Genomic DNA, 19,919 nt, shown 5'->3' with positions numbered 1-19,919 from the left:
AATTTTGTATTTTTTTTATAAATAAAAATGAAATTGTTCTACTGAATTTTACCACTGTCATTAAGTACCATATGTGACGAGAAAACAACACTCTCAGAATGACCTGGATAAGTAAAAGCGTTTTAAAGTTATCACCACATAAAGTGACACATGTCAGATTTGCAAAAAAATTGCCTGGTCCTTAAGGTGAAATATGGCAGGGTGCTTAAGGGGTTAAGTCTTGGATTGCATATAGCTTACTTTATTACCTTTCTGGGCTGTTTGAAAATCCATTTCCATATACTCTATGAGGGAACTATGAATTTATATACCTGGGTCCTGGTCAGAACCTGTAGAAGGTCACATGGCCATACATGTGCCAGTCATGTTACTGTTGAAAGTCCTGTACAGATAAGATCACATGCCTGTATCGGGGCAGGTCCTGAGACCAGAGGGCAGCCAGGAGGCTCCGCAGAGGAGGAGAGGTTTAGCTGCTGTGGACCTCTATGGGTTCTGGGGGTCTGTATTAATGTAAGGGGTCTGGTCTGTATTAGTTTTGGGGGACTGGATACTAACACCTTAACTGCTGTGACATATTGTGGCCATGGAAGCAAGCCACTTTTTTTTTTTTTTTTTTTATGGGGCCCAGTTTAAGTGCATTGGGGTTTTTGCCTCCTGGGCCAGACAACCCCTTTCCTTGGTGAAGGATATGTACAATTGATCACTGAGAGTCTGAGTGCTGCAACACCACTAGTCTTTAGAAAGGGATGTCTACTCCCCCCATTGCCAGTGACTGGTGTGCTCCACTTTGGCCAATTCCTTTTTGTTTGAAGGCAAAAGAAGAAGAAGAGGACCGTGCCTCATGTGTGACCCCCAAAATATACTCAAAGCCAGGCTCTAGTTATAAGAAACACTTACCAGATGGTGTTGCGCTGTAGGAGTAACATATGGAACTCCAAGCAACATCATAGTGACCCCTCCCTACTATGACTTACCATCATCGACTGGATACCACAAAATTCCAGAAATAGATACCAACAACTTATCATTTTTAGGCTAAATATTGCCCCCCCCCCCAACTGTTTTAATGAAACAGTGGAAAATATGAAGTGTTAAGTTTCTTATTTTATATGTTCAGCTGTGAATCATTTGCAACCTTCCTAAATGACACTATACACCACACATATAGTTACATAGTAACATAGTTAATACTTTTGAAAAATAGACATAAGTCCATCAAGTTCAACCAAGGGATGTAGGTGGAGCCGCGAATCCCAGAAGGAAGTGAGAATTCAGATTTCTTCACATTTTCACATGCATTAATGTCATTTACTTTCAAGAATTCATCTAATCCCTTTTTAAAACTGTCCACAGTTCCTGCTGTGACCACGTCCTGAGGAAGTCTATTCCACAGCTTCACTGTTCTTACAGTAAAGAAGCTTTGACGCTTCTGGAGACTGAACTTTTTCTTCTCCAGTCAGAGGCAGTGCCCCCTTGTCTTTTGAGGGCATTTTACATGGAACACTTTTTCACCATATTTTTTGTATGGCCCATTTATATATTTTTATATGTTAATCATGTGCCCCCTTAGACGTCTCTTCTCAAGATTAAATAAATGTAATTGTTTTAATCTTTCTTCATAACTAAGACCCTCCAGGTCCCTTATCAGTTTAGTCGCTCTCTTCTGTACTTTTTCCAGCTGCAGAGCATTCTTTCTATGGACTGGTGCCCAGAACTGAACTGCATATTCCAGATGAGGCTGCACCAATGCTTTGTAAAGTGGTAATATTACAACCCTGCCCCACGAGTCCATGCCTCGTTTAATGCATGACAATATCCTGGTAGCCTTAGAAGAAGCTTAATGACATTGCTGTTATTTAATCTACCATCTACAAGGACACCCAAATCCTTCTCTATAAGTGACTCCCCCAGTGTTACATCCCCTAGGACAGTGATGGCTATTCTTGGCACTCCAGCTGTGGTAAAATTACAACTCCCAAGATGCCCCCCTTGCTTGGCTGCTCTCAGAACTCTGTAGAAATAAATGGAGCATGCTGGGAGTCATAGTTTCACCACAGCTGGAGTGCCAAGGATAGCCATCACTGCCCTAGGACATATTAAGCACAGAGATTATTACTACCCAGATACATAACTTTACATTTATCCACATTGTACTTAATTTACCAAGTTGATGCCCAATAATAGTGTTCAAGTGAGCTTGTAGTTTATGGACATCTTCCATTGACTGCACAGTACTACATAGCTTAGTGTCATCTGCAAAAATAGAAATGGTGCTATTAATACCGGCCTCGATATCATTAATAAATAAATAAATTAAATAATAGAGGACCCAGCACTGAACCTTGGGGTACATCACTTATAAGCCGGGACCATTCTGAATATGAATAATTGACTACAACTCTCTGTACACGGTCCTTCAACCAGTTTTCAATCCAATTACAAACTATACTTTCCAAGCCTATAGGTCTATAATTACCTGTGTGAGACCTAGATCCTTTTTTGAATATGGGCACCACATTTGCCTTGCGCAGGGGCATACATAGAAATTATTGGGCCCCATAGCAAGCATCTGAATTGGGCCCCCTAATTCCACCCACTACCCATCCCTGGCCCATCCCACCACCTGCCCTTGCGTGTTTTTAAAAATAATTTTTGCTGCAGACATTTTCGGGCGCAGCAATACCGAATATGATTTTTTTATTGTTTATATATTTTTATATGTAAAATTGGGGTGATTTAAACATTTAATATATCAATGTTTTTTGTTGTTTTTTTACTATTCATTTTTAATTTTTTACTATCAATTGATCATGGCACTTGATCGAGGGGTAAATGACGGGGGGGGGGGGGGGGGTACACTGTCCTGAGTCCTCTATATAATAATAAGCCTCATAGGATAGTGTTCCCCCAACCCTGCTTTCTGCTGCCCTCTTCCCCCCACTAACCATTCCCCCATGACAGTGTCCTCTAAATTAGCAATTCAAAAACAGAGTTCATTGGTGGAGGGGGGGGGCGGGGGGGAGGGGGCTGGAGCACACTGTCCTCCTGAGTCCTTTATATAATAATAACTCTTATATAGCAGTGCCCCCCCAACCCTGCAGGAACTCTGCTTGTTGCTGCTGCCCTTTTCCCACCAATAGCCACCCCCCATGAACTTTTTTAAACAGAGTCTGTCACTGCTGGGGCTGGTAGGAGTTGGGACTTGGGTCTCAGTGGAACGGGTGACAGTATAATGCAGGTGGTGGTACTGGCAGCCGCAGCACGTGACGTGAGCGCGGTAAGCACAAGACTGCCGCCCTGCCCATCCACCTGCCTGCACAGTTCTGCTCTGTATGGTGAGCCTGCGACTCACACACTGGCCAATCAGCATCAGGAGCTTTGCACCACTAAATGCTGATTGGCCAGTGCAGTGCGAGTGCCCAGCAAACAGAGGAGAATGCGCCGCGTTACAGTATGTCACTGGCTGGACCAAGGTCGGTCAGGAGGAGGCAGCTCAAGCTCATTTCTCTTCTTTTGTATATACAGAGCTAAAAAAAAACATAAAAACATATCTTCAGTGACCTACCCCCCTTTACCATTATTCAGGAGACCTACCTGCTCAGACCTTGATCAAAAACTCCTTTGCTTTCAGGAATTACCTTTTTATTATCCCTTTACCTTAGGTAAATAATAAGGATTATTATGATATTGAATTAAAATTAGTTTTTGAATGACATTTATAGTATTAACTGAAATCATCCCTGCACCTACTGATATCTACTTAGTGCACACCACTCTCCTGTAATTACTGAAAGTTGCAAATGACTGATGACAATTGTATCTCTTCTGGTCCTAAGGGTTAAATAACCGCCATATGGACACTGAATTTGTATGTGCTTGAAGAAGCTGGCAGAGTTATTCAGTAAAATGTATCCTTATAATGCCACTTCATTTCTTATTTCTTTGTCCTGCTCACTGAGATGACCGCACATGTTCAGTTTCATCTTTCAACTGCCTCCTAAGCTGTGATAGGGAGAGCTGAGACATGCCCCCTGAGCTGCAGCAGAACAGACACTCCCCTTGAGCTGCCTGCTTGATATACAGTACAGACCAAAAGTTTGGACACACCTTCTCATTCAAAGAGTTTTCTTTATTTTCATGACTATAAAAAAATTGTAGATTCACACTGAAGGCATTAAAAACTATGAATTAACACATGTGGAATTATATAAATAACAATAAAGTGTGAAACAACTGAAAATATGTCATATTCTAGGTTCTTCAAAGTAGCCACCTTTTTGCTTTGATTACTGCTTTGCACACTCTTGGCATTCTCTTGATGAGCTTCAAGAGGTACTCACCTAAAATGGTCTTCCAACAGTCTTGAAGGAGTTCCCAGAGATGCTTAGCACTTGTTGGCCCTTTTGCCTTCACTCTGCAGTCCACCTCACCCCAAACCATCTCGATTGGGTTCAGGTCTGGTGACTGTGGAGGCCAGGTCATCTGGTGCATTACCCCATCACTCTCCTTCATGGTCAAATAGCCCTTACACAGCCTGGAGGTGTGTTCGGGGTCATTGTCCTGTTGAAAAATAAATGATGGTCCAACTAAACGCAAACCGGATGGAATAGCATGCTTCTGCAAGATGCTGGGGTAGCCATGCTGGTTCAGTATGCCTTCAATTTTGAATAAATCCCCAACAGTGTCACCAGCAAAGCACCCCCACACCATCACACCTCCTCCTCCATGCTTCACGGTGGGAACCAGGCATGTAGAGTCCATCCGTTCACCTTTTCTGCGTAGCACAAAGACATGGTGGTTGGAACCAAAGCTCTCAAATTTGGACTCATTAGACCAAAGCACAGATTTCCACTGGTCTAATGTCCATTCCTTGTGTTCTTTAGCCCAAACAAGTCTCTTCTGCTTGTTGCCTGTCCTTAGCAGTGGTTTCCTAGCAGATATTCTACCATGAAGGCCTGATTCACACAGTCTCCTCTTAACAGTTGTTCTAGAGATGTGTCTGCTGCTAGAACTCTGTGTGGCATTGACCTGGTCTCTAATCTGAGCTGCTGTTAACCTGCGATTTCTGAGGCTGGTGACTCGGATGAACTTATCCTCTGCAGCAGAGGTGACTCTTGGTCTTCCTTTCCTGGGGCGGTCCACATGTGAGCCAGTTTCTTTGTAGCGCTTGATGGTTTTTGTGACTACACTTGGGGACACTTTCAAAGTTTTCCCAATTTTTCGGACTGACTGACCTTCATTTCTTAAAGTAATGATGGCCACTCGTTTTTCTTTACTTAGCTGCTTTTTTCTTGCCATAATACAAATTCTAACAGTCTATTCAGTAGGACTATCAGCTGTGTATCCACCTGACTTCTCCACAAGACAACTGATGGTCCTAACCCCATTTATAAGGCAAGAAATCCCACTTATTAAACCTGACAGGGCACATCTGTGAAGTGAAGACCATTTCAGGTGACTACCTCTTGAAGCTCATCAAGAGAATGCCAAGAGTGTGCAAAGCAGTAATCAAAGCAAAAGGTGGCTACTGAGTGGCTACTAGTAATGTACATTTCCAGCAACTGAGCTGGGTGACCATGTTTGTACATGCTCAGTTCCATCTTTTAACTGCCACCAGAAATATCTGTTAGAAGCTGTGGAAGTTACATGGAGAGAGTTGCAGCAGAAAGGACACACCCTTCAGGCTGCCAGCCTGATGAAAATCTAGGAGAGCAACTGGAGAAATTAATGGGGAGATCTCAGGATCCATGTGAGGTACAGGGCTGGTTCTAGCTTTGTTACAAAGAGATTGTTATCTACTATATGATATCTGATTTACATTAATCATAGCCTAATCCCTTTAAAGAGGACCTGTCACCACCCCTGACATGTCTACTTTAGTAAATTGTATTCTGCATGAAATAAAAATTCAGAAGCATCTTTGCTTAGAAATCTGTATTATGCCATTCCTCTGTTATTACTCCTGGAAGTGTATGAATAAAATGACAACTGAGTGCTACCGGTTGGGGGGGTGTCCCTATACACTCTTATGCTGTCAATCAGTGCTGATACTTTCAGACTGTGTAAGGACGTACCCTCTTTGACAAAGGGAAGGGTAACACCCAATTGTCAATTTATTCATAAATATTCCAGAGGAATAACAGCAACAATGCAACAGAGAGTTATGAAAAAAAGATGCTTCTGAATTGTTATTACATGGGGAATACAAGTAATTTCAAAAACAGACATGTCAGGAGAGGTGACAGCTCCATACCTCCCAAGTGTCCCTCTTTTTGACCCAAGGCCCTCTTTGCTCCTTAAATGTCCCTCTTTTTGATCTAAGGTACAGATTAGCATTATTCAATTTACAATATTGATCCAGAATGTGGTTCCCTGTTACTAAGGGCTCATGCACACGCAAATTGCGGATCCACAAAACACGGATGCCGCCTGTGTGCGTTCCGCAATTTGCGGAACGTAACAGGCGGCCCATTATAGAAAATGCCTAGTCTTGTCTGCAAAACAGACAAGAATACGACATTATCTTTACTTTTTGCGGGGGCCACGGAACAGAGCAACGGATGCAGAACCAAACCACGTTCGTGTGAATGCGTCCTTGTCTATATATAAAAGCCTGCCTTGCATATTATTTTAGAAATTTTTATATTCAGATAATTTTTGTGCTTTTGTGTAAAAATAAAACTATTGAAGTATAAAAATACGCAGGAAAAGTGGATCTTTCACGCAATAAACCAGAAGTGTCTCTGATTGACCGTACAAAAGGTTGAGAGGTATGCTGCTCCTCTTTACAGCAGCAGACCACCCAGGTCAGGCCCCATTGACAATTGCGGCCCCCCAGATCAATGCTTGGGTACAATATTGTACATTTTGCATTAAAAAGTGTATTAACATTCCCTCCATCTGTAACTCACTTCATTATCTTTTTCTGTCCGGTGTACTTAATGTAGTTCAGAACCTATAATTAAGTTAAATTCTATCTCCCATGTCTCCTAATAAGTACTGCGATTACACAGAAGAGGGGAGTGTCAGTAATTAGGGATGAGCGAACTCGAACTGTATAGTTCGGGTTCGTACCGAATTTTGGGGTGTCCGTGACACGGACCCGAACCCGGACATTTTCGTAAAAGTCCGGGTTCGGGTTCGGTGTTCGTCGCTTTCTTGGCGCTTTTGTGACGCTTTCTTGGCGCTTTTTGAAAGGCTGCAAAGCAGCCAATCAACAAGCGTCATACTACTTGCCCCAAGAGGCCATCACAGCCATGCCTACTATTGGCATGGCTGTGATTGGCCAGAGCACCATGTGACCCAGCCTCTATTTAAGCTGGAGTCACATAGCGCCGCCCGTCACTCTGCTCTGATTAGCGTAGGGAGAGGTTGCGGCTGCGACAGTAGGGCGAGATTAGGCAGATTAACTCCTCCAAAGGACTTGATTAACTGATCGATCTGCAGCTGTGGATCATTGAGCTGCTGATCCTCAATTGCTCACTGTTTTTAGGCTGCACAGACCGTTTGTCAGTCTCATTTTTCTGGGGTGATCGGCGGCCATTTTGTGTCTTGTGGTGCGCCAGCACAAGCTGCGACCAAGTGCATTTAACCCTCAATGGTGTGGTTGTTTTTTGGCTAAAGCCTACATCAGGGTGAAGCTGTCACACCAAGTGCATTTAACCAGCAATAGTCTGTTCATTTTTTGGCCATATACAAAATCAGGGGCAAGCTGCGCCTGTCACCAAGTGCATTTAACCCTCAATGGTGTGGTTGTTTTTTGGCTAAAGCCTACATCAGGGTGAAGCTGTCACACCAAGTGCATTTAACCAGCAATAGTCTGTTCATTTTTTGGCCATATACAAAATCAGGGGCAAGCTGCGCCTGTCACCAAGTGCATTTAACCCTCAATGGTGTGGTTGTTTTTTGGCTAAAGCCTACATCAGGGTGAAGCTGTCACACCAAGTGCATTTAACCAGCAATAGTCTGTTCATTTTTTGGCCATATCCCAGTCTAATTCTGTCACTAAATCCATACCGGTCACCCAGCGCCTAAATACTAGGCCTCAAATTTATATCCAGCTAAATCTGTCCCTAGTGCTGTAGCTGGGCGAGTTATTTAGTGTCCGTTCAAGCACATTTCTTGTTCTGGGTTGAAATACAATTCTCAATTTAGCAATTTCATAATTTAGTGGTTCCTGCTATATCAGAGCTCTTTGAAATCTATCCCAAAAAGGGTATATAATATTGAAGGTGCACATAGGGTCATTCAGAGTAACTTCACACACACCCGCTACTGTGTATTTCCAAGTCTAATTCTGTCACTAAATCCATACCGGTGACCCAGCGCCTAAATACTAGGCCTCAAATTTAATTCCCTCTAAATCTCTCGTTACCCACCGCTGTACTGTTGTTGCTGGGCAAGATATTTAGTGTCCGTCAAAGCACATTTTTTGTTCTGGGTTGAAGTACAATTCCCAATTTAGCAATTTCATAATTTAGTGGTTTCTGCTATATCAGAGCTATTTGAAATCTATCCCAAAAAGGGTATATAATATTGAAGGTGCACATAGGGTCATTCATAATAACTTCACACACACCCGCTACTGTGTATTTCCAAGTCTAATTCTGTCACTAAACCCATACCTGTCACCCAGCGCCTAAATACTAGGCCTCAAATTTAAATCCCTCTAAATCTCTCGTTACCGTTGTCCTGTTGTAGCTGGGAAAGTTATTTAGTGCCCGTCAAAGCACATTTTTTGTTCTGGGTTGAAGTACAATTCCCAATTTAGCAATTTCATAATTTAGTGGTTCCTGCTATATCAGAGCTATTTGAAATCTATCCCAAAAAGGGTATATAATATTGAAGGTGCACATAGGGTCATTCAGAATAACTTCACACACACCCGCTACTGTGTATTTCCAAGTCTAATTCTGTCACTAAATCCATACCGGTGACCCAGCGCCTAAATACTAGGCCTCAAATTTAATTCCCTCTAAATCTCTCGTTACCCACCGCTGTACTGTTGTTGCTGGGCAAGATATTTAGTGTCCGTCAAAGCACATTTTTTGTTCTGGGTTGAAGTACAATTCCCAATTTAGCAATTTCATAATTTAGTGGTTTCTGCTATATCAGAGCTATTTGAAATCTATCCCTAAAAGGGTATATAATATTGAAGGTGCACATAGGGTCATTCAGAATAACTTCACACACACCCGCTACTGTGTATTTCCAAGTCTAATTCTGTCACTAAATCCATACCGGTGACCCAGCGCCTAAATACTAGGCCTCAAATTTAATTCCCTCTAAATCTCTCGTTACCCACCGGTGTACTGTTGTTGCTGGGCAAGATATTTAGTGTCCGTCAAAGCACATTTTTTGTTCTGGGTTGAAGTACAATTCCCAATTTAGCAATTTCATAATTTAGTGGTTTCTGCTATATCAGAGCTATTTGAAATCTATCCCTAAAAGGGTATATAATATTGAAGGTGCACATAGGGTCATTCAGAATAACTTCACACACACGCTTCTGTGCATTTCCAAGTCTAATTCTGTCACTAAATCCATACCGGTGACCCAGCGCCTAAATACTAGGCCTCAAATTTAAATCCCTCTAAATCTCTCGTTACCCACCGCTGTACTGTTGTTGCTGGGCAAGATATTTAGTGTCCGTCAAAGCACATTTTTTGTTCTGGGTTGAAGTACAATTCCCAATTTAGCAATTTCATAATTTAGTGGTTTCTGCTATATCAGAGCTATTTGAAATCTATCCCTAAAAGGGTATATAATATTGAAGTTGCACATAGGGTCATTCAGAATAACTTCACACACACCCGCTACTGTGTATTTCCAAGTCTAATTCTGTCACTAAATCCATACCGGTGACCCAGCGCCAAAATACTAGGCCTCAAATTTAATTCCCTCTAAATCTCTCGTTACCCACCGGTGTACTGTTGTTGCTGGGCAAGATATTTAGTGTCCGTCAAAGCACATTTTTTGTTCTGGGTTGAAGTACAATTCCCAATTTAGCAATTTCATAATTTAGTGGTTTCTGCTATATCAGAGCTATTTGAAATCTATCCCTAAAAGGGTATATAATATTGAAGGTGCACATAGGGTCATTCAGAATAACTTCACACACACGCTTCTGTGCATTTCCAAGTCTAATTCTGTCACTAAATCCATACCGGTGACCCAGCGCCTAAATACTAGGCCTCAAATTTAATTCCCTCTAAATCTCTCGTTACCCACCGCTGTACTGTTGTTGCTGGGCAAGATATTTAGTGTCCGTCAAAGCACATTTTTTGTTCTGGGTTGAAGTACAATTCCCAATTTAGCAATTTCATAATTTAGTGGTTTCTGCTATATCAGAGCTATTTGAAATCTATCCCTAAAAGGGTATATAATATTGAAGGTGCACATAGGGTCATTCAGAATAACTTCACACACACGCTTCTGTGCATTTCCAAGTCTAATTCTGTCACTAAATCCATACCGGTGACCCAGCGCCTAAATACTAGGCCTCAAATTTAAATCCCTCTAAATCTCTCGTTACCCACCACTGTACTGTTGTTGCTGGGCAAGATATTTAGTGTCCGTCAAAGCACATTTTTTGTTCTGGGTTGAAGTACAATTCCCAATTTAGCAATTTCATAATTTAGTGGTTTCTGCTATATCAGAGCTATTTGAAATCTATCCCTAAAAGGGTATATAATATTGAAGGTGCACATAGGGTCATTCAGAATAACTTCACACACACGCTTCTGTGCATTTCCAAGTCTAATTCTGTCACTAAATCCATACCGGTGACCCAGCGCCTAAATACTAGGCCTCAAATTTAATTCCCTCTAAATCTCTCGTTACCCACCGCTGTACTGTTGTTGCTGGGCAAGATATTTAGTGTCCGTCAAAGCACATTTTTTGTTCTGGGTTGAAGTACAATTCCCAATTTAGCAATTTCATAATTTAGTGGTTTCTGCTATATCAGAGCTATTTGAAATCTATCCCTAAAAGGGTATATAATATTGAAGGTGCACATAGGGTCATTCAGAATAACTTCACACACACGCTTCTGTGCATTTCCAAGTCTAATTCTGTCACTAAATCCATACCGGTGACCCAGCGCCTAAATACTAGGCCTCAAATTTAATTCCCTCTAAATCTCTCGTTACCCACCGCTGTACTGTTGTTGCTGGGCAAGATATTTAGTGTCCGTCAAAGCACATTTTTTGTTCTGGGTTGAAGTACAATTCCCAATTTAGCAATTTCATAATTTAGTGGTTTCTGCTATATCAGAGCTATTTGAAATCTATCCCTAAAAGGGTATATAATATTGAAGGTGCACATAGGGTCATTCAGAATAACTTCACACACACCCGCTACTGTGTATTTCCAAGTCTAATTCTGTCACTAAATCCATACCGGTGACCCAGCGCCTAAATACTAGGCCTCAAATTTAATTCCCTCTAAATCTCTCGTTACCCACCGGTGTACTGTTGTTGCTGGGCAAGATATTTAGTGTCCGTCAAAGCACATTTTTTGTTCTGGGTTGAAGTACAATTCCCAATTTAGCAATTTCATAATTTAGTGGTTTCTGCTATATCAGAGCTATTTGAAATCTATCCCTAAAAGGGTATATAATATTGAAGGTGCACATAGGGTCATTCAGAATAACTTCACACACACGCTTCTGTGCATTTCCAAGTCTAATTCTGTCACTAAATCCATACCGGTCACCCAGCGCCTAAATACTAGGCCTCAAATTTATATCCCGCTGAATTTGAATACAATACATTGGGCCAAATAATATATTTGTTGTTGTGGTGAACCATAACAATGAGAAAAACATCTAGTAAGGGACGCGGACGTGGACATGGTCGTGGTGGTGTTAGTGGACCCTCTGGTGCTGGGAGAGGACGTGGCCGTTCTGCCACATCCACACGTCCTAGTGTACCAACTACCTCAGGTCCCAGTAGCCGCCAGAATTTACAGCGATATATGGTGGGGCCCAATGCCGTTCTAAGGATGGTAAGGCCTGAGCAGGTACAGGCATTAGTCAATTGGGTGGCCGACAGTGGATCCAGCACGTTCACATTATCTCCCACCCAGTCTTCTGCAGAAAGCGCACAGATGGCGCCTGAAAACCAACCCCATCAGTCTGTCACATCACCCCCATGCATACCAGGGAAACTGTCTCAGCCTCAAGTTATGCAGCAGTCTCTTATGCTGTTTGAAGACTCCGCTGGCAGGGTTTCCCAAGGGCATCCACCTAGCCCTTCCCCAGCGGTGAAAGACATAGAATGCACTGACGCACAACCACTTATGTTTCCTGATGATGAGGACATGGGAATACCACCTCAGCATGTCTCTGATGATGACGAAACACAGGTGCCAACTGCTGCGTCTTTCTGCAGTGTGCAGACTGAACAGGAGGTCAGGGATCAAGACTGGGTGGAAGACGATGCAGGGGACGATGAGGTCCTAGACCCCACATGGAATGAAGGTCGTGCCACTGACTTTCACAGTTCGGAGGAAGAGGCAGTGGTGAGACCGAGCCAACAGCGTAGCAAAAGAGGGAGCAGTGGGCAAAAGCAGAACACCCGCCGCCAAGAGACTCCGCCTGCTACTGACCGCCGCCATCTGGGACCGAGCACCCCAAAGGCAGCTTCAAGGAGTTCCCTGGCATGGCACTTCTTCAAACAATGTGCTGACGACAAGACCCGAGTGGTTTGCACGCTGTGCCATCAGAGCCTGAAGCGAGGCATTAACGTTCTGAACCTGAGCACAACCTGCATGACCAGGCACCTGCATGCAAAGCATGAACTGCAGTGGAGTAAACACCTTAAAACCAAGGAAGTCACTCAGGCTCCCCCTGCTACCTCTTCTGCTGCTGCCGCCTCGGCCTATTCTGCTGCTGCCGCCTCGGCCTCTTCCTCCGCCTCTGGAGGAACGTTGGCACCTGCCGCCCAGCAAACAGGGGATGTACCACCAACACCACCACCACCACCTCCGTCACCAAGCGTCTCAACCATGTCACACGCCAGCGTTCAGCTCTCCATCTCACAAACATTTGATAGAAAGCGTAAATTCCCACCTAGCCACCCTCGATCCCTGGCCCTGAATGCCAGCATTTCTAAACTACTGGCCTATGAAATGCTGTCATTTAGGCTGGTGGACACAGACAGCTTCAAACAGCTCATGTCGCTTGCTGTCCCACAGTATGTTGTTCCCAGCCGGCACTACTTCTCCAAGAGAGCCGTGCCTTCCCTGCACAACCAAGTATCCGATAAAATCAAGTGTGCACTGCGCAACGCCATCTGTAGCAAGGTCCACCTAACCACAGATACGTGGACCAGTAAGCACGGCCAGGGACGCTATATCTCCCTAACTGCACACTGGGTAAATGTAGTGGCAGCTGGGCCCCAGGCGGAGAGCTGTTTGGCGCACGTCCTGCCGCCGCCAAGGATCGCAGGGCAACATTCTTTGCCTCCTGTTGCCACCTCCTCCTTCTCGGCTTCCTCCTCCTCTTCTTCCACCTGCTCATCCAGTCAGCCACACACCTTCACCACCAACTTCAGCACAGCCCGGGGTAAACGTCAGCAGGCCATTCTGAAACTCATATGTTTGGGGGACAGGCCCCACACCGCACAGGAGTTGTGGCGGGGTATTGAACAACAGACCGACGAGTGGTTGCTGCCGGTGAGCCTCAAGCCCGGCCTGGTGGTGTGTGATAATGGGCGAAATCTCGTTGCAGCTCTGGGACTAGCCAATTTGACGCACATCCCTTGCTTGGCGCATGTGCTGAATTTGGTGGTGCAGAAGTTCATTCACAACTACCCCGACATGTCAGAGCTGCTGCATAAAGTGCGGGCCGTCTGTTCGCGCTTCCGGCGTTCACATCCTGCCGCTGCTCGCCTGTCTGCGCTACAGCGTAACTTCGGCCTTCCCGCTCACCGCCTCATATGCGACGTGCCCACCAGGTGGAACTCCACCTTGCACATGCTGGACAGACTGTGCGAGCAGCAGCAGGCCATAGTGGAGTTTCAGCTGCAGCACGCACGGGTCAGTCGCACTACAGAACAGCACCACTTCACCACCAATGACTGGGCCTCCATGCGAGACCTGTGTGCCCTGTTGCGCTGTTTCGAGTACTCCACCAACATGGCCAGTGGCGATGACACCGTTATCAGCGTTACAATACCACTTCTATGTCTCCTTGAGAAAACACTTAGGGCGATGATGGAACAGGAGGTGGCCCAGGAGGAGGAGGAGGAGGATGAGGAAGAGGGGTCATTTTTAGCACTTTCAGGCCAGTCTCTTCGAAGTGACTCAGAGGGAGGTTTTTTGCAACAGCAGAGGCCAGGTACAAATGTGGCCAGCCAGGGCCCACTACTGGAGGACGAGGAGGACGAGGATGAGGAGGAGGTGGAGGAGGATGAGGATGAAGCATGGTCACAGCGGGGTGGCACCCAACGCAGCTCGGGTCCATCACTGGTGCGTGGCTGGGGGGAAAGGCAGGACGATGACGATACGCCTCCCACAGAGGACAGCTTGTCCTTACCCCTGGGCAGCCTGGCACACATGAGCGACTACATGCTGCAGTGCCTGCGCAACGACAGCAGAGTTGCCCACATTTTAACCTGTGCGGACTACTGGGTTGCCACCCTGCTGGATCCACGCTACAAAGACAATGTGCCCACCTTACTTCCTGCACTGGAGCGTGATAGGAAGATGCGCGAGTACAAGCGCACGTTGGTAGACGCGCTACTGAGAGCATTCCCAAATGTCACAGGGGAACAAGTGGAAGCCCAAGGCCAAGGCAGAGGAGGAGCAAGAGGTCGCCAAGGCAGCTGTGTCACGGCCAGCTCCTCTGAGGGCAGGGTTAGCATGGCAGAGATGTGGAAAACTTTTGTCAACACGCCACAGCTAACTGCACCACCACCTGATACGCAACGTGTTAGCAGGAGGCAACATTTCACTAACATGGTGGAACAGTACGTGTGCACACCCCTCCACGTACTGACTGATGGTTCGGCCCCATTCAACTTCTGGGTCTCTAAATTGTCCACGTGGCCAGAGCTAGCCTTTTATGCCTTGGAGGTGCTGGCCTGCCCGGCAGCCAGCGTTTTGTCTGAACGTGTATTCAGCACGGCAGGGGGCGTCATTACAGACAAACGCAGCCGCCTGTCTACAGCCAATGTGGACAAGCTGACGTTCATAAAAATGAACCAGGCATGGATCCCACAGGACCTGTCCGTCCCTTGTCCAGATTAGACATTAACTACCTCCCCATAACCATATATTATTGGACTCCAGGGCACTTCCTCATTCAATCCTATTTTTATTTTCATTTTACCATTATATTGCGATGCTACCCAAAGTTGAATGAACCTCTCCTCTGCCTGTGTGCTAGGCCTAAATATATGCCAATGGACTGTTGCAGTGGTGGCTGACATGAAGCCTGATTCTCTGCTATGACATGCAGACTAATTCTCTGCTGACATGAAGCCAGATTGTCTGTTACGGGACCTCTCTCCTCTGCCTGGGTGCTGGGCCTAAATTTATGACCATGGACTGTTGCAGTGGTGGCTGACGTGAAGCCTGATTCTCTGCTATGACATGCAGACTGATTCTCTGCTGACATGAAGCCAGATCGTCTGTTACGGGACCTCTCTGCTCTGCCTGTGTGCTAGGCCTAAATATATGCCAATGGACTGTTGCAGTGGTGGGTGACGTGAAGCCTCATTCTCTGCTATGACATGCAGACTGATTCTCTGCTGACATGAAGCCAGATTGTCTGTTACGGGACCTCTCTGCTCTGCCTGTGTGCTAGGCCTAAATATATGCCAATGGACTGTTGCAGTGGTGGGTGACGTGAAGCCTCATTCTCTGCTATGACATGCAGACTGATTCTCTGCTGTCATGAAGCCAGATTGTCTGTTACGGGACCTCTCTGCTCTGCCTGTGTGCTAGGCCTAAATATATGCCAATGGACTGTTGCAGTGGTGGGTGACGTGAAGCCTCATTCTCTGCTATGACATGCAGACTGATTCTCTGCTGACATGAAGCCAGATTGTCTGTTACGGGACCTCTCTGCTCTGCCTGTGTGCTAGGCCTAAATATATGCCAATGGACTGTTGCAGTGGTGGGTGACGTGAAGCCTCATTCTCTGCTATGACATGCAGACTGATTCTCTGCTGACATGAAGCCAGATCCTCTGTTACGGGAGCTCTCTCCTCTGCCTGGGTGCTGGGCCTAAATTTATGACAATTGACTGTTGCAGTGGTGGGTGACGTGAAGCCTGATTCTCTGCTATGATATGAAGACTGATTCTCTGCTGACATGAAGCCAGATTGTCTGTTACGGGACCTTTCTCCTCTGCCTGGGTTCTGGGCCTAAATTTATGAAAATTGACTCTTACAGTGGTGGGTGACGTGAAGCCTGATTCTAGGCTATGATATGAAGACTGATTCTCTGCTGACATGAAGCCAGATTGTCTGTTACGGGACCTTTCTCCTCTGCCTGGGTTCTGGGCCTAAATTTATGAAAATTGACTCTTACAGTGGTGGGTGACGTGAAGCCTGATTCTCTGCTATGATATGAAGACTGATTCTCTGCTGACATGAAGCCAGATTCTCTGTTACGGGACCTCTCTCCTCTGCCTGGGTGCTGGGCCTAAATTTATGACAATGGACTGTTGCAGTGGTGGCTGACGTGAAGCCTGATTCTCTGCTATGACATGCAGACTGATTCTCTGCTGTCATGAAGCCAGATTGTCTGTTACGGGACCTCTCTGCTCTGCCTGTGTGCTAGGCCTAAATATATGCCAATGGACTGTTGCAGTGGTGGCTGACGTGAAGCCTCATTCTCTGCTATGACATGCAGACTAATTCTCTGCTGACATGAAGCCAGATTGTCTGTTACGGGACCTCTCTCCTCTGCCTGGGTGCTGGGCCTAAATTTATGACAATGGACTGTTGCAGTGGTGGCTGACGTGAAGCCTGATTCTCTGCTATGACATGCAGACTAATTCTCTGCTGACATGAAGCCAGATTGTCTGTTACGGGACCTCTCTCCTCTGCCTGGGTGCTGGGCCTAAATATATGCCAATGGACTGTTGCAGTGGTGGCTGACGTGAAGCCTCATTCTCTGCTATGACATGCAGACTAATTCTCTGCTGTCATGAAGCCAGATTGTCTGTTACGGGACCTCTCTGCTCTGCCTGTGTGCTAGGCCTAAATATATGCCAATGGACTGTTGCAGTGGTGGGTGACGTGAAGCCTGATTCTCTGCTATGACATGCAGACTGATTCTCTGCTGACATGAAGCCAGATTGTCTGTTACGGGACCTCTCTGCTCTGCCTGTGTGCTAGGCCTAAATATATGCCAATGGACTGTTGCAGTGGTGGGTGACGTGAAGCCTCATTCTCTGCTATGACATGCAGACTGATTCTCTGCTGACATGAAGCCAGATTCTCTGTTACGGGACCTCTCTCCTCTGCCTGTGTGTGTGCTGGGCCTAAATATATGCCAATGGACTGTTGCAGTGGTGGCTGACGTGAAGCCTCATTCTCTGCTATGACATGCAGACTAATTCTCTGCTGACATGAAGACAGATTCTCTGTTACGGGACCTCCCTCCTCTGCCTGGGTGCTGGGCCTAAATATATGCCAATGGACTGTTGCAGTGGTGGCTGACGTGAAGCCTCATTCTCTGCTATGACATGCAGACTGATTCTCTGCTGACATGAAGCCAGATTCTCTGTTACGGGACCTCTCTCCTCTGCCTGTGTGTGTGCTGGGCCTAAATATATGCCAATGGACTGTTGCAGTGGTGGCTGACGTGAAGCCTCATTCTCTGCTATGACATGCAGACTAATTCTCTGCTGTCATGAAGCCAGATTGTCTGTTACGGGACCTCTCTGCTCTGCCTGTGTGCTAGGCCTAAATATATGCCAATGGACTGTTGCAGTGGTGGGTGACGTGAAGCCTGATTCTCTGCTATGACATGCAGACTGATTCTCTGCTGACATGAAGCCAGATTGTCTGTTACGGGACCTCTCTGCTCTGCCTGTGTGCTAGGCCTAAATATATGCCAATGGACTGTTGCAGTGGTGGGTGACGTGAAGCCTCATTCTCTGCTATGACATGCAGACTGATTCTCTGCTGACATGAAGCCAGATTCTCTGTTACGGGACCTCTCTCCTCTGCCTGTGTGTGTGCTGGGCCTAAATATATGCCAATGGACTGTTGCAGTGGTGGCTGACGTGAAGCCTCATTCTCTGCTATGACATGCAGACTAATTCTCTGCTGTCATGAAGCCAGATTGTCTGTTACGGGACCTCTCTGCTCTGCCTGTGTGCTAGGCCTAAATATATGCCAATGGACTGTTGCAGTGGTGGGTGACGTGAAGCCTGATTCTCTGCTATGACATGCAGACTGATTCTCTGCTGACATGAAGCCAGATTGTCTGTTACGGGACCTCTCTGCTCTGCCTGTGTGCTAGGCCTAAATATATGCCAATGGACTGTTGCAGTGGTGGGTGACGTGAAGCCTCATTCTCTGCTATGACATGCAGACTGATTCTCTGCTGACATGAAGCCAGATTCTCTGTTACGGGACCTCTCTCCTCTGCCTGTGTGTGTGCTGGGCCTAAATATATGCCAATGGACTGTTGCAGTGGTGGCTGACGTGAAGCCTCATTCTCTGCTATGACATGCAGACTAATTCTCTGCTGACATGAAGACAGATTCTCTGTTACGGGACCTCCCTCCTCTGCCTGGGTGCTGGGCCTAAATATATGCCAATGGACTGTTGCAGTGGTGGCTGACGTGAAGCCTCATTCTCTGCTATGACATGCAGACTGATTCTCTGCTGACATGAAGCCAGATTCTCTGTTACGGGACCTCTCTCCTCTGCCTGTGTGTGTGCTGGGCCTAAATATATGCCAATGGACTGTTGCAGTGGTGGCTGACGTGAAGCCTCATTCTCTGCTATGACATGCAGACTGATTCTCTGCTGACATGAAGCCAGATTCTCTGTTACGGGACCTCTCTCCTCTGCCTGTGTGTGTGCTGGGCCTAAATATATGCCAATGGACTGTTGCAGTGGTGGCTGACGTGAAGCCTCATTCTCTGCTATGACATGCAGACTAATTCTCTGCTGACATGAAGACAGATTCTCTGTTACGGGACCTCCCTCCTCTGCCTGGGTGCTGGGCCTAAATATATGCCAATGGACTGTTGCAGTGGTGGCTGACGTGAAGCCTCATTCTCTGCTATGACATGCAGACTAATTCTCTGCTGACATGAAGACAGATTCTCTGTTACGGGACCTCTCTCCTCTGCCTGGGTGCCGGGGCCTAAATATCTGAGAATGGACTGTTCCAGTGGTGGGTGACGGGAAGCCAGATTCTCTGCTATGGAACCTCTCTCCAATTGATTTTGGTTAATTTTTATTTATTTAATTTTTATTTTAATTAATTTCCCTATCCACATTTGTTTGCAGGGGATTTACCTACATGTTGCTGCCTTTTGCAGCCCTCTAGCTCTTTCCTGGGCTGTTTTACAGCCTTTTTAGTGCCGAAAAGTTCGGGTCCCCATTGACTTCAATGGGGTTCGGGTTCGGGACGAAGTTCGGATCGGGTTCGGATCCCGAACCCGAACATTTCCGGGATGTTCGGCCGAACTTCTCGAACCCGAACATCCAGGTGTTCGCTCAACTCTATCAGTAATTACTGACTAGGATGTATTCATTATAAAGGAGCTACAACAGACGGTACTGTTCGGTAAGTGAAGCAGCTCCCTACAGTCTTAGGGCTCATTCAGGCGGCCGTATGTTGCTTTCCACATCTTATGCACAATTTTGTGGCTTAGATCCGGGCCCATTCACTTCTATGGGTCCCCAACAGCACTCCATGTACTTTCTGCATCTTTTCTTCCA

Source organism: Bufo gargarizans, chromosome 1 (genome assembly GCF_014858855.1).
Source record: "Bufo gargarizans isolate SCDJY-AF-19 chromosome 1, ASM1485885v1, whole genome shotgun sequence".
Lineage (NCBI taxonomy): Eukaryota > Metazoa > Chordata > Amphibia > Anura > Bufonidae > Bufo > Bufo gargarizans.
The sequence above is the reverse complement of the archived record's forward strand: the minus strand, read 5'-3'. Positions refer to the sequence as shown.